This window comes from Neovison vison, chromosome 13 (assembly GCF_020171115.1).
Source record: "Neovison vison isolate M4711 chromosome 13, ASM_NN_V1, whole genome shotgun sequence".
Lineage (NCBI taxonomy): Eukaryota > Metazoa > Chordata > Mammalia > Carnivora > Mustelidae > Neogale > Neogale vison.
The window spans coordinates 102,039,685-102,056,104 of NC_058103.1; the positions used below are offsets into that span (position 1 = coordinate 102,039,685).

The 16,420-nt window shown below is 38.7% G+C and overlaps 1 pseudogene; it reads right to left on the reverse strand.

The window, feature by feature from the left end:
• Window positions 1-12,612: 12,612 nt before the first annotated feature.
• LOC122894652 lies at window positions 12,613-13,850 on the reverse strand (annotated as a pseudogene).
• Window positions 13,851-16,420: the final 2,570 nt, after the last annotated feature.

Below are 16,420 nucleotides of genomic sequence, written 5' to 3' on the forward strand. Positions count from 1 at the left end.
GTTCATGAAGTAAGATCTTTATGGATGAATACTGACTAATAAATAGAGAAGAAATGATAGAATTAGAAAGTCATCATTTTATAATCCATAAAAAAATAAAAGATTTAAGCAAGGATCATCTGAAGATATTAGGGGAAAGCTTGATAGGGAATTAGATTTACTTGGTATCAAAGTAGGACCTCTGCTCAACCAGATATACCACCATTCACAAGGGGAAACCATGTTGGGCATCAGTCTATGTGATATAAACCCAAGATCAGTCTTAGCACTACAAAAGTAGGACAGCCAGACATTAAACACTCTTGATGAGATTCATATAAAGTACATAGCACCACCTATAGAATATTCTCATAAAAAATGTTTCATCCAAATTTGGTCAAGCCTTTAGTTACTATTTCCAAGTCACAAGAAAGAGAGAAGGTAGAAAAACAAGATAAATGACATCACAAGAGAAAAAAAATCTAGCAATTAAGAATGTGATATATTCTACAGGACAACTGGTCTTGTATCCTCAATAAATCAATGTAATGAAAATGGAGAGGAAACAGAGATGGATCTTAGCATAGATAAGCCACAAGAATTGAAATTATGGAGTTCTATCATTTTCTGGAAGCTTTCTTTCTAGAACAGGGCAAGAACTAGGCCCTACTGAGCACTCAACACACATTTGTTAAATGAAAGAATGAACAGTAAGTGAATGAGTAGACGAGATCAAAGATACTGAGAAGGCTAAGTGCTGTGCTCAATGGCAGGCAGCTGCTTGGTAGTAAAGCTAGAACTAAAATTTGATCTATTGGTTTCTAACCTTGTGTTTCTTCCAGAAGTCTCTAGTTTTGCTTTTTCCTATATAATTAAGTTCTAGATTTAAGAAGCCTTAAGAGACATAACAACCAAAAGTGACAACCAAATAAAGCAGCTATAAAAGACATTTTGAAGACTGAGAAACTGAACAGGGACTGACTAATAGATGACATTGAGGGATCTCTGATAATTCTGTCAGGTGAGAGAACAGGATTGTGGTTACACAGGAAGTGGTTGGTCCTTATTTTCTAAAGAACTTAAAATTTTAGAGGCAAAAATTATGACACTGGTAATTTTCTTTAAAATACTCAGCACAGGGGCGCCTGGGTGGCTCAGTCATTAAGTGTCTGCCTTTGGCTCAGGTCATAATCCCAGGGTCCTGGGATGGAGCCCTGCATCGAGGTCCCTGCTTGGTGGGGAGACTGCCTTTCCTACTTGTGCTCTCTATTACTCTGACAAATAAATTAATAAAATCTTTACAACAACAACAACTTAGCACAGGCACCTGGATGGCTCAGTGAGTTAAGCATCTGCCTTGGGTTCTGGTCATGATCCCAGGGTCCTGGCATAGAGTCCCGCATCCAGCTCCTTGCCTAGCTGGGAGTCTCCTTCTCCCTCTACCTCTCCCTCCCACTCCCCCTGCTTGTGCTCTCTCTCTCTTGGTCAAATAAACAAATAAAATCTTTAAAAAAAATTAAAAAATAAAATACTCAGCACAGGGGCACCTGGCTGGCTCAGTCAGTAGAGCATGAGACTCTTCAACTCCAGGTTGTGAGTTTGAGCCCACTTTGGGTGTAGAGATTACTCAAAAAATTTTTTTAAATTAAGAAAAAATACTCCAGCACAAAGAATTTGGTGTGCTACTTACGGTAACATGTTGATAATTATTAAGTCTGGGAAATGGGTACATGTATATTTATTAGGTTATTCTTTTTTTGTTTAAAAAATGTTCATAATAGGGCACCTGGGTGGCTAAGCTTCTGACTCTTGATCTCAGCCTCAAGTCTTGATCTCATCCAGGTCATGAGTAGAAGCCCTGCTTTGGGCTCCACACTGGGCATGGAGTCTACCTTTTAAAAAAAAAATATTTTGTTTATTTATTTTGAGAGAAAGTGTGTGTGTGCGCACGTGTGTACGGATGTACAGAAAGGCAGAGGGGAGGGAGACGGGAAGAGGGAGAATCTCAAGCAGACTCCCTGGTAAGTGTGCAGGCCGATGTAGGGCTTGCTCCCACAACTTGAGATTTACCACCCAAGCTAAAACCAAGAGTCCAAAGCTCAAACAACTGAGCAACCCAGGTACCCTGTGTGAAGTTTACTTTAAAAAAATGTTCATTATAATAACATAGATAACTAGATAGGAGACAGAAAGAGAGAAAGACATCACAGATATACAGAGAGACAGAGACCCCAGCCAGCAAAAACCTATAATTCTTTCATTTCTCAATGTTCTTACTGAGGTTAGCATAATATAAAAGAACATTTTCTCAGACAGCTATTCTTAAGAAACTTAACATTAGTATTGACTTAATTCTTGGTAATATTCATTAAAATCTTCAAGTCAAATGCATTTGCACAGCCTGTTGTTTTGCATAAATAGCTCAGAAACCACTCAAGTGTCCCAAAACATTTAGAATGAGTTTCTCAAACAGGGTGCAGGAAATATTATTTCTCATGATGTTCTGTTAAAAAAACAAAAACAAAAACGGGAGGATACCATGAACAAGCGAGTTTTGTAAATCCTAGGCTAGAGGAGCCTTTAACTTTCTGCTGATGATAAATCTGTGAGGCATCTGGCCCTAGTTAAAGCATTTTGTATCATATTTGACTGGTAATTCTAAGAGAGTGCCACAGAGAGGGCTAGCAACTTGGTTTCTGCTTAATACTTTGCTGACCCCAAAGAATTCAGCTCTTTTACAACATGATGGGTTGGGGGTGGCCAAAGAGCACTTCTTTCCTTCCTAACCTCTAACCTGTCTACCCCTTGTACATGTTCCTATTTACCTCAAAAGGGGAAGTGTTTGTCGGTGTGGGGGCACCCCCCTGCTTAGTGATGGGGTAGCTCCCTAAACTGTGAGAAGAAATCACAATTTTGAGCTGAGAAAGCATATAGGAGACTACTGGTTCATAGTTGGCATGATTGTTTTTTTTTAAGATTTTATTTATTTATTTCTCAGAGAGAGACAGCGTGGCAGGGAGAGGCAGAGGGAGAAGCAGGCTCCCCGAGCAAGGAGCCCGATGCGGGACTCGATCCCATGATGCTGGATTAATGACCTGAGCTGAAGGCAGCCGCTTAACCAACTGAGTCACCCAGGCATCCCAATAGTTGTCATGATTTTAAGGCACTAAACTGTACACGAGCAGAGCAAAACAAAACACGGAGACTGTAGAATGAGCAACGTGTTTAGAATTGGTAGACCTGGGTTTTAGTCTGTTTTGCCTTCAACTGGCACATGTCACCAACACAAGATTTTGAATTTTCTCATCTATTAAATATACATCTATCTATTCATCCTCTCATTCCACAAGTATTTTTTGAGTTCCCAATATATCCCAAATACTACACTAGGAAGACATGTCTGTTTCCAGACACTGACAGAATTCCAAAAGCAGTATATTACTCATGAATGATCTTTGTCAGTTTCCACTACCCCTTTCCCCTCCTTTTGTAAAAGCAATTTAAAAGCAATTGAGAGTAACTATAGATACTTTTAAGAATGCTGGATCTCAGATGAACCATAAGGAAACTTCTGGGTGTATTTAAATGATCAGCATAAAAACAATACAACAGTTCTCTCAAGATTTTAAAACTGGCATTGCATCAATGTGTTGATCTAGGATGCACCACCTCCAGAGCAGAAGAAAGCAAACAGATAGCCTATGGCCAGTCCAGCTCACCACTGTGCTCTGTGGTACTTGCATAAGGCATCTGTTCAGTTGTTCTTCCTATAATATAGGGAAATATTACTCTATGCCACTGTCTTTACCCAAAGTGGAAAAATCATAGAGAGGATTAGTAGCAACAGGTGTTTTCAGGAAAATGGTACTGAGCATACACAAAACATATACCTCTGTTTTTGTTTTTTAAAAATATATATCTATTTGATGTCTCTAGCCACTGAGTCTGTGATACTTCACTCTAGACTAAAGGACAAGTTTTTCTGTCTGTACCTGGACTCTCAAAAAAAAAAAAGAAAAAAGAAAAAAGAAAAAAGTTGTTAGCTAATGCAAGGGGTTAGAGGAAAAGGGAAAAAAGGGAAACAAGCAGAGGCTCCCCTCTTTCTTTAACTTCCCAGTCACCACAGAGGAAGACCAGACTCATACTCACTGCTGAGACACACTGCGGATTATTGGGCTCAAGCATTTTATTTAATAGATGAAGAAATCAAGCCTCAGAGAAGTCAAGAGTTGACCCAAGCCAGAATAACCAACCTGATCAGACTGAACCCTTGTGTTTTTCTTCTCTTTTAAGATGCCTCCACCTCAAGTGAAAAGCGAAACTGCAACTTCTGTTAAATCATGTTTTTATCATCTCCGAACACCACGAACTTTTTACATACTGTTTCCACTCCAAGCTGATTATCTAAGTGAAATCTCTCATTCTATCCTGGCGGTAAGAGCCCAGAGAAATGAGCCCCAAGAGCAGGCCCATTACCAATGTACTTCGCAAAGTTTCTCTAGTTTGCTAAGAAGCACTTCAGAGCCCCAAGTTCATCTCTCTAGTGTCACAAAAGAGCAGCTGCTCTTGCACGAATGTCAAAAGTACAAAACAAAGGAACTCAGGTTGGGTAGTAGAGGTCATTGTTAAGAACATGGACTTCAGAGCCAACCCAGGCCTGGCTGAACCTTTCTCTTGACTCAGTCTCTTCTTCTGAAACAGCAAGTGAATTTATAGCACCTATTTCAGATTATTGTTGTTGGGATAAAATGAGATAATAAGAGAATGCCTGGCATAGTAAGTATCAAAAAGACAGTAGTTACCATAGTTATAGCTGGGCAAATGAATGTATTATGTGCTTGGACTGCTTTTTATTGTTTTTATTTTGGAAATCAGATTCTGCAATCTCTTTTCATGAGTGGTTTAGAAATTGAAGTTCCAACAGAAGTTTTGAACAAAGATTATAAAGAAAACAGCATATTTCCTACCATAAATCTTTTTTTTTTAATCTTAGTGGGACCTCAGACCAAGTTCAACCCCAGGTAGGCACCTTGGCAAGGTTGTTATTCTGTTCTCCCCCTAGTATGCCATTCTGGATTTCCTTACCAATGTTGCATCCCTTCTCTGCTTTAATCAGCCAGCATGGGTACTGTGAGAAAAATGTAGCAATCACCCCTTTCCCCAACAGGTATACTAGTTGCTTCATTTCTATAACAAACTCTTCCTTCACCAGCATGAGCCCTTTCCCTGAAGTCCCTTCTACAGCGGCTCTCCCCTCTGATGGGTCCATATCTGGAAGTTTAGAGCATAATGGTCCCCAAATATTGAGGGGGGCGGACGTTGAGGAGTCTGGAAGCACTTGGTGTTTGAATAGGAGGGCGAAACCATCTAATCTGAGCATGTTTACAGTGTGGTAGCATTGTGAACCACTTTCAAAACATGAAACAGGTGAAACAACCCACCTGCAGCTTTAACTCTGGCATATAGTTACCAAGTTACTAACAGTCTGAATTCATCTTTATTAACCTATAAATTCACGCAGAATGTATTTTTTTTCTTGCTGTCCTCCAAAATACTGAGCTCCTATCAACTACAGTTGAAGTTGGTTTTTTGCTTGAGGGTACTGCAATTTCTCTGCTTTTGAAAACTAAAGAGAAAGGAAGGGGAAAAGCCCAAGTGACACTTTCCTGTGCAACTTTGCAAAAATGCTCCTCAATCCCAGGAGTTCCCAGGTACCACATAAGCAGCTACTTGCACAGCACTGCAACAGAGGTCTGTTATTAGTTATTAGTCCCTAAGGTTAACAAACTCTCCTGAAAGGGACTGTGCACTGCGGGTTATTAGGGCGAGTAATCTCCTCAAATGACTGGCTTCACAGAAGGCCCAAGGTTTATTCTAAAATTAACTCATTGTTGAATGTTAGAAAAAAGAAACAGTTGTATTTCTGTTTCTAGAATTGCTGTTCTTCTTCTCTTCGATCTGCCGATGGATTTGCAGGTATTTGCAATCTTTAGATAAGCTCTCTAGCTGATCTCCTGCTAGCTGAGGTAGTCTCAGCCTGCTACTTCTCCGCCATCTTGACTCCTCCCTCCAAAAGAAACAGTTGTAAAGGACTGATAATCAACAATGTGGTATCAGTATGATCTCAAGTTAATGATATATATCCCTATATATACACATTTATATAACACAAAATATAGCTATTAGTATTTCCTGGGTATGGCTAATTTTTTTTCACTTCTTTTACAAAACTGTGTTTGCTCTTTCTGTCTACAATAAATATGTATGGCACTGTTTAAAAAGAAGAACCAAATCAACTATAGAAAAATAAACAAAATAAAGCATTCTGGGGGTCACATGCAGGGGGAAGTTGGGCTAATATGAGCAGAATAACTGTTGCTTTCATTGATGGCCTGCTAATGTCTCCTCTTGGCTGGCCTGTCAAGGAAAACTCCATTAGACTCGGGCCTGAGGGGCTCAGTAGCGATATTTATATATTACACCTAACATGTCTGCCATATGATAGATTTCAGATTCTCACCCTCCCACATTAACAAACTCTGAATCTATGCCTACCACATTTGCTCTTTTCTTTGGCAAAGGAAATTCCCACAAGAAGTAGAAACGCTAAATTTTTAACAGTTAATTCTTTATAATTAGGAATAGAGATATATTCTCATTAGTGCTTTGCTGTGTGAAATTCTCTGAGTTGTGTGATCTTTCCTGGAGCCACATTTTCAGATTCTTTTATAAGGCAGTGGCAGCCAGTGTGCTGCACCAACTGGCAAAGGAGTGAGAAGAGAAACCCACCAGAATGTCAAGCTCTACTTGGTTAGTGAAAAAGACTAAGCAATTAGGAGCGTGGGAGAGCACCTAGTCTCACAAAAACTTGGAAAGTAGGTTTCTTTTTTTTTTTTTAACTACCATTTGTTTTTATTTTATTTATTTTTGTTTATTTTACTGTATTTCTTTTAAGTAATCTTTACACTGACATGGGGCTCAAACACTTAACCCCCAAGATCGAGAGTCACATGCTCTATCAACTGAGCCAGCCAGATGCCCCTGGAAAGCAGGTTTTCAATGGTACTTTATAAATTTGCTTAAAATTCTACTGGTGTTTTAGGCCTTGGCTTAAATGTTATTTCTGCAAGAATGGCCTTCCCAGTTCCTCAGATTAGTTAGTCCCCCATCATACCTTATCACTGCACTTTGTTTTTATCATTGTGGCATCTATCTCTGCTGTAATCAAATAATTATATGTGTAAATGTTTGTGTAATTATCTGTTTTTCCCAAAAGACGAAATCTTTTGGAGCAACAACCTTAGCACCTAGGTCTATGGCTAGAACACAGTCACATATTTATTGAACCACTGAATGAATAAATGAATGAGTGAATAAATGAACAAAATATTTTTCCAGCTTTTATCTGTAACCTCTTTTTACTTTCTGGCATTCAACTTCATATTAATCGCTTACCAACCTCATAATAATATAAATTAAAAATACGTATTGAGCATCTGCTAGTTATTGGATATAAATGGTTCTTCGCCTTTTTTTTTTCAGTGCTTTTCAAAAGTTAAGGTGGAGTGGTTATGCTTGTTGCTTTCATACAAGATCTGAGGGACAAGAGACTCAGCAAATGATTTGCCCAACTAACATCACAAAAGCCTAGAACCACAAATGTAGATGCTTCTCATGGTACTCACTGACCATCTGAAATGCACAGGTCCTTTGCTCCTAAATGCTAGAGAAACAATGGTGAGCAAGACAGCTAGCACCCATTTTACCAAGTCACGGCCATTCACACAAAGGAATAGAAAGAGGACAAATGAATGGATGGATAAGAGAAGGAAGGTATATTCGAATATTAGGGCTAAAAAAATAAAGATTTTGAGCTTGGTTGTCTCTGTAAAGTCTTCAAATCACCACCCAATTATACTTCCCATGGAGCAAAATACATAGACCATTAGGTTTTACTTAGTTTCCTTTGGAGTTTCAACAGAGATAAAATTTTCTTATCTGTGTATTTTCTCCTAACAATATCTGGCTCCATTTAGTAGATAATCTGACTGCCACATCATCTGGACGTATTAGCCACACAAATGTCCCAGAAAGCCAAAGACGTCATGAATGACCACAAGTGATCCTTTACAGCCTGGACTCTAGGCCCTGGAAACTTTGCGGGTTATGGGAGAGGGAAACCAAAAATGTCTGGATGATTTCCCATCATGCTGAAGGAGGAAAGCAACATAAGCAAGCATAAACTCTAGTAACCTTATAAATATTTCTAACATAGACATCTGATTGACTATTAAAAGGAAAGCGAATATGTAGATATGCATATGTGAGAAGAAAGCACCACACAGTTCTCACATGTGATTCTGGATGTTAGCTCGAGTTTCTAAGTTTCATCCTTGGCTACTTCATGGAAAATCCATCCTTCCTTTTCAGTGTTTCTCCAAGTTTACCATTGCTTCTTGATAAAGATGGATGGATCTGCATCTGGCATTCTAATTAGATTAGAGAATAATGACCAGGAAGATCTTAGGGAGTAGAGGATAATTTATTACTCACATTACTTCCACCCTAAGTGTTTAGAAGTAAACTAATTTCTCCAGATTTCACTTATCACACTCGGAAAATACAAGTGGGAAACAAGGAGAACTTCTAAGCTTTGGCCCTGTTAAAATGGGTCATGGTAGGGGCACTTAGCTATTTCTAGCCATGTCCCTTAATTTTCTACCCAGAGAAAAATATTATCTGTGGGAAAAGGGGATGGTGGCAGTTGTTATCATGCACTACAAAGTGACATGCGCTAGACATTTTTAATCTCCAAATAAACCTTATGAGGTAGATGGAATTATTCCTCTCATACAAAAAGAGAAAAAACAGAAAATCCAGAAAGTACCTTGTACAAACTCACACAGTTGATATATCATGGAATAAGAATTTGAACCCAAGTTCAGCTCTATACCCATGTTCTTCATTGCCCTGTTGCCTTCTAAAAGACCACAATTCCTAATTGGCCCACATAATACCCAGCAACTATAACTGGAACATCACAGTACCCAGAAACAATCTGCAAGTGTCAAGCGATAATAATAACTTCATTCATTTCAGGGTCAGAGCCCGGATTAACTAGTAGCGGGGCTGTCGTCACTAAAGGTGGGGGACTAGAGTCCTAGCACCAAGAGGCGAAGTCTGCTCCTTTGTCCATGTTTACACATCTCCTTGGCACAGGCCCTCAGGTTCTAGCAGGCTGTGCTGCCCTTAGGGGTGAAGCATATGCTCCCTGCTATTCTGAGAGTTAAAGTGGCCAATGGATTTGCTTCCTTTCATTTCATCAACCAGTTTACTGTTCAGTTTTGCGGACAGAAGAAAGAGGTAGCTTTGGTGAGATGGAAAGAGAACTGGCCAGTGACTGAACCATTTCTTAGAAGGAGAACTTTGGGCAAATCACTTAATAGCATGACTTTCAGTTTCCGCTCCTGTAAAACAAGAGTGATGCAATGTGCCTAATTCAAAGGTGGGATCAGATAGGACTATGAATAAGATGCTCAGTGGGTTAAGCCGCTGCCTTCGGCTCAGGTCATGATCTCAGGGTCCTGGGATCGAGTCCCATATCGGGCTCTCTGCTCAGCGGGGAGCCTGCTTCCTCCTCTCTCTCTCTGCCTGCCTCTCTGCCTACTTGTAATCTCTTTCTGTTGAATAAATAAATAAAATCTTTAAAAAAAAAAGATGCACAATACAGGACAAATGGACAGAAAGAACAGAGAAAGAAGAAAATTAACATTGATTTGACCCTCTTGACATGCTAACCTCCTATATACCATGTCTATACACTTGTATACATGGCTTCATTTATTTGTCACAGCACTTTGTCCAGGTAGACATTGTCACCCCTATTTTAAGATGGGAAAACAGGACACAGCAAAATGAACTAACCTAATCATGGCTCACAGCTAGTCTGTAAGAGATCTGGATTTGAATTAAGATGAGATTGACTTGATTTCCAGAGTCCCACACTGTCTCTCAATAGAAGCACTGGGGACACTGTTTTATAAAATAATGAGTTTTCTTTCACTTGAAATCATCAAATAGAGACGAATGGGTGCAAAGTTGGCACACATTACTAGCCAGTGCCCTCAAACTCTAGAATTTGTAGTTCTATAGGTCTTACTTTCATCTATTTATCAATGCATTCATATCCATTATTAAACACATATTATTACCTATTATGTTCCAGAGCAGCTCTGGATTCCAAAGCAATAAACAAAACAATCAATAAGAAAATAAAGAAAAATCATTTCAGGAAGCAAAACTGCTCTGAAGTCAAGTGAACAGGGTCACATGATAATGAGTTCCTGGGAGACTGTGGGGGGTCATGGGGAAAGGCTCTTTTAGATGGGGGTGGTCAAAGAAGGCTCTTTGTGAAGTGGGTATCTGAACTAAGGTCTGAAGATGAGAAAGAATCAGCCATGTGGAAACAGCAGGGAAGAGCACTCCAAGAGAGAGAACAATAAATGCAAAGGTTTGGAGGCAGGAACAAACTTGCAAATTAGGGGAACAGAAAGAGGGAGACTAGTGTGGCTGGCCTGTGCTGAGCACAGGGGAGAAGGGAAACACACCAGAAGCTAGAAGAGGCAGGCAGTAGCCTGGTCACATGGTGCCACTGGATTTTATTCTAGTTGTCCTGCGAATCTCTCAAAAGAACCAAAATAAAGGCCTTGTAGTTGTTCCCCACTACAGATAAGTCATACAAACTCCCTACAAGTCAGCATTTGCATTTTCCTGTAGAATGGAGGAGCAGCACAATGAATTACCTAGGTCTTCAAGGATTGTGACTGTATCTGACATAGATCTATCTACTCACATCTGGACAAAAAAGTAAATTCTCTCCGGCAGGTACTAGTCAGCATCACTGAGAGACATCCAGGCTGCAGATGAGAAGTTTCCTTCTTTGCTGCAGGCCAAAAAAGTATTTTCCTGCATAGCTACTGTCCTGGGCCGTCCCTGTGCCCTGGCAGTGGTTGGCACTCACAAGTACCCAAACCCATGATGTCACTCTTATGAATTTTCACTTGCAAACAAGCATATCATCACCTCCTCCAAACCTTTCTCCCCTTAGCAAAAGAGATATCAGAAACTCATAGTTGTGGTATAAACTGGATTTGGACTCAGATAGATGATACATTAGAATTCACTTTGCATGAAGGGAGTTAAAGAAACTCTTGGAGCTCGGTTTATCTACAGAACAGTGGTAGAAAAACAAATTCCACACAAGTGCTATAGAATAAAAAACAATGATGACAATTGTGAAAGCACCCTAAATAGTGTCTACCATGTATTACATGCTCAAAGATGTATATTTTTAAAAATTGGAACAGCTAAACCTTGCCACATAAACCTAGGATCAGATAAGAAACACCATCCGGGAATTTTTATACCTATTGCATCCTGTATCTATGCAACAAAAGAAAGGGAAAATGAAAAAAAAAAAAAGAAAAGAAAAGAAAGGGAGAACAAGTCTAAATTTGAAACATTACTTCAAAATACAAATATCTTCAGTAACAAGAAAATGCAAAATTTAAATATTAGAATCAGCTAAACTTGGGAGATAGGAAAATGAATAATAAATGCAGGTAAAAATTTACAGTTCTGTTTTATGCATACAAGGGGAATAATTAACTAATCTCAAAACATGTAAATGAGGGCTTAGAAGCATTTTCAAAACACCACATCCAATTCCAGTTACATATGTGGAATTTGCTACATTATAATAATTAGGTTTTTTTTTTACAAAAGATTTATTTATTTTGAATAGAAGTATTAAATATTATACTAATTACTGGTTATTTTACTTTGTACCCAGGGAAAAGAAATGAATATTCATTAGCTCCTTAAGCTACTGATCCTCCACCGACTAGACAGATTTCAACATCATCATGAAGCTGTGGGTGGGTTGAAAATGCTCCCTGTAAAACCAGGCTCTCACTACAAATCACAGACCAATGTATTCAGCTAATGTGTACATGCTAGAATCCCCAAGTGAATTTTGCTAACATTGTACTCTTAGAGTCCCCAGCTGAGTAGCCAATGAATGAGAATAACTGTTAAATTGACAGTAAGCGTTAAATTGATCATAAGACAACAGAATTTTTCTGTCTACACAATCCAGTGACCTCGAACAAGACAATTCCTAAAATACTAAGCATGGTTTTATACAATAAAATTAACAATGTCATCTGTCCAAAATATGCCTAGTTCATTCCAAAAGAGTATTTCAACATAAATATTTCAACCATTTTTTGACTTGGCTTTTGATCCTATTTTAAGGAAAATATCTACTCCAAAAGAACAAGGTTGAGATTTTAATTTATGAGGTATTTTTGCTGTAGCTCAACTAGCTCAACAGGCAAATGTTTTCTTCCTTTCTTTCTTTCTTTCTTTCTTTCTTTCTTTTTTTCCGGTGAAGGGGAAAACCAGGCAATAGATTTCTCAAGACAGTAGTCTGGTTAACTTTTTTTTTTTTTTTCTTTTCCCAGTCATCTATTATTGGGTGGTAATTCTCAGTTCAAATACAACAGGATTCAAGGGTATCAGGCAAAGGTCATGTTCTGGAATGCAGAGTGTGCCCTTCACATAGGACCCACTTCAGTAGTACTTGCACAGCCGCTCATGTTTCAGGTCCTTGTAAGAAAGGCAGTAGTTGAAAGACACAGAAACTGCTAGTACCACAGATATCCCATTGATGCTCCCTTTTTCACACTGACATACTTGTTGTAATATTAGTAGTAGACTTTTTGAAAAGCTCAGGCAGTGCCTTTAGGGGTGAAATCCCACATCAGTACCCAGTTTAGCAACTCTCCCAGTTTGACATCCACGAGCTGCTTCTCCACTGGTACGACTAATGCCGTCTTGGTGTCTTGGGTACCTGTAGTAAGTCTGGTTAACTTTTAATTCTTGCTCAGTTTAAGGTACCTCTCTGTGGCTTGATTTTTATTTTTTGGTTTGTTAAGCTTTGCAAAGCAATTTATTGCTCAAGTAACTCCCTACCACGGAGGAGGGGAGGGGCTGTGGCTCTAGGGGGAAATGGGTCTTACAGAAGGGGCTTCTAGTTTCCCTCCTGGCCTTGTCTATGATGTTGACATCATAATGCAGCACACTGGGCAGACTGTCAATTACACCAGACTGGGCTAGGAAAGGGTGACTAGATCAGAGTGCATACAGCAATGCTGTCTATACGGAAAACAACCCTGGGTCCTATCTCCACGTTGGCAGAATGTCAGGATAGAGATGAAAAGTATGTAAATCACAATAGCTTGACAGAGTTAGCGCCCGAGAAAGTAAAAATTCCTCACCGTCTAACACAGAGTACAAGAGGGGGGTGTGTCTCTATAATTATAATCATATTTCTGGGTATTACCACAGAAGAGGACTCATTCAACAAATATTTACTGAGTAACAAGCATGTGCTGTACTCTCTTGCTACTTAAGTGTGGTTCCTGTACAAACCACATCCACATAACTTGGGAGCTTCTTAGAAATTCAAGTTAAAGGGTCTACCCCAGACCTACTGAATCAGTATCCCAAGGTGACTCATATTAGTTTGAGAAATGCTGCTAAACACCATGTTAGGTGAACTACTACTCTCTACCACTGATGTCCATTTAACATGTTACAAAAATAAAAGTCCAGGTCACACATCTGCCAAAACTTGCTTATGTTCCAACTCACTGTGCTAGGAGCATGGCGTAAGTATTTACAGTGATATGAAGTAGGCAAGGGCCTTTTATAAAGATCTCATATGCAAGCCAGGAAAGAGCCTCACTGCAAGGCAAATAAGGATGCCTCAACCCACCTGATACAGGTAGACCAAACAAGGCTCCCATTTCTACATTCAGGTTGGAAGAGTTTCCCATATAGAAACTCTAGACACTAGAAGACCTAGGAAATAGAGGCTGGTCTCATCTGGTTTCCAGCTGTAATGAGAAAGGGCTAGAAGGAAAATTATCCAATTCATTTAGTCAGCTAATTTATTTAGGTCTTTCACTAGTCCATAGCCCTTGCATGGGAGAAATCACAGGAGCTAGATAAACATCAGGGAGAGATGTCTCCACTGATTTCATTGGATAGTAGTGTTACATTTTATCTTCATTTTCTGCTCTAATAGATGCTGGTAATACTTCTTGACAGGTTGTGTAGAGACACAGATTTTCCAAAGCCAAATGGAAGTGACTTTAAAGATATTGTAGAAATTAATGACCCATGAGAGTTTTCTATGGACTTATATCTACTCTCCCTGGAGCTTCCTCCATGTCAATCTTTATCAACTTGTCTCTTTCCCAGCATCTTACTTTAATATTTTTCTTTTAGTTTTTAATTATGAAAGCATTGTATAAATTCATGTTTAAAAAAATTCAGTAGAAAAATATTATAGTAAAAAAGTGAAAACTCTTTTACTCTCCTACCCAAGAGTAATTACTGTTAACACTGGAACACATTTTTTCAGACCTTATTCAAATTTACATTGCATATGCATATATCCACATGTAGTAGTTTTACATACTTGGACCATACTATATTATTATGCAACTTTTTTTTTGCTTACTTGCTGTTTTTTCCACTTTATTTTGGAGATGGTTCTCTCTCTCACCATATATTACATACATACAATTTCTTTTCTTTTTTTAATATACATATAATTTCTAAAGAGTTGCATAATGTTCCATAAACTAGACTTATCCTGATTAATTTAATCATTCCTCTACTGATGAAGATTTAGTTTAGTTCCAATGAGTTTTTAAACAATTCTAACAAATTTTCCAGATAATCAGATATACGAGCAATATATGAAAATCAAAAGCTTTCTATATATTATCGATAAGTAATTGGAATATATAATTATTAAAAAGCCCATTCACAGTAATAGAAAAGAAGTGTGCAAGGGCAAAATGAAAAAAATCTATAAAATGTTTTGAGAGGTATAAAAAACCAGAAGAGTAGAGACATATACTTTGTTTTTAGATAAGAAGATACAATGTTGTAAACATATCAATTATCTCAACAATTATCTTTACAAAAATCAATGCAATCCCAAATAAATGGCAGTGGGATAGTTTATACAACTCGACAAACTGGTCATAAAATTATTTTGGGACAGTAAGTGTGAGCCAAGTAAATTGGGGGAGGAGTAGAAAAACACACAGTTCAAACTCCTTCAACTTTGGTGAGTAGATTTGTTTTAACTCTAATACCACGTTTTGCCCAGTGCCAGCACAATAACCATGTGTTTGAACTGGAGGTCCAAGAGATCAAGAGAGTAAGAGAGGGAAAGAGGAGGGGGAGAGAGAGAGAGAGAAACGGTGGGGGGGGGGAGAAAATGTATCAAATTACAATTTATTTGCAAATCAAATTTCCAGAACACTACCACTAAAAAAAAAAAACCAGTAAAGTCAATTTATTCTTTGAGACTAATTGCCAATTACAGTCAAATTAGCAGTTTTTGAAAAGAACACAGGTTCTCTGTTGGCTAAAAAAGAATACATATGGGCGGCGCCTGGATGGCTCAGTGGTTAAGTGTCTGGCTCTGGATTTCAGCTCAGGTCAGGATCTCAGGATTGGGAGACAGCCTCAGTTCAGGCTCTGCCCTGAGTGCCAAGCCTCTTGAGAGTCTCTCTCCCTTCCCCTTTGGCCCTCCCCCTTAAAAAAAAACCCACATTTATTCATGGTCACGTCTGTTATTTCATGAAAAAAAAAATACATTTTTGAATCTACATGGTATGTTGATTCCTAAGGATATGAGCATTTGAGTCTTTCTTCGGTATACTTACTTATTTTTAAAACACACTTAAGTCGTTTTATTTATTTATTTATTTATTTATTTATTTTTAAGAGTTTATTTATTTGAAATAGAGCAAGAACAGCAAGCAGAGGGAGAAGCAGGCTCTCCACTGAGCTGGTAGCCAGACATGGAGCTTGATCACAGGACTCTGTGATCATGACCCAGGCTGAAGACAGACACTAAACCGACTGAGCCACCCAGGCACTCCTTCAGTTCATTTTATTACAGCTGTGATTAATTCCCCCTTTTTTCTCACTCTGTCTTCTTCATCTCTGTTGTAATTATTCTTCCTCCTCCTTTCCTTCCTCCTTCCCTCTTTTCTCTCTTCTTCTTTCTCTCTCAGTAAATTATTACTTTTTTAAGGGGGAAGGGGTAGAAGGAGAGAGAGAGAATCTAAAGCAGGGTCCACACCCAGCCCAATGCAGGGCTCAATCTCATGACCCTGAGATGATGACCCAAGTAGCAATCAAGAGTTGGATGCTTTACTGACTGAGCCACCGGATGCCCCTCAGTAAATTTTTAGAAGCAAATCCCAGACATCATGTTATTTCAGCTCTACTTACTTTAATATGCATCTCTAGAAAATATGACATCTTCCTACATAAACACATTACTATT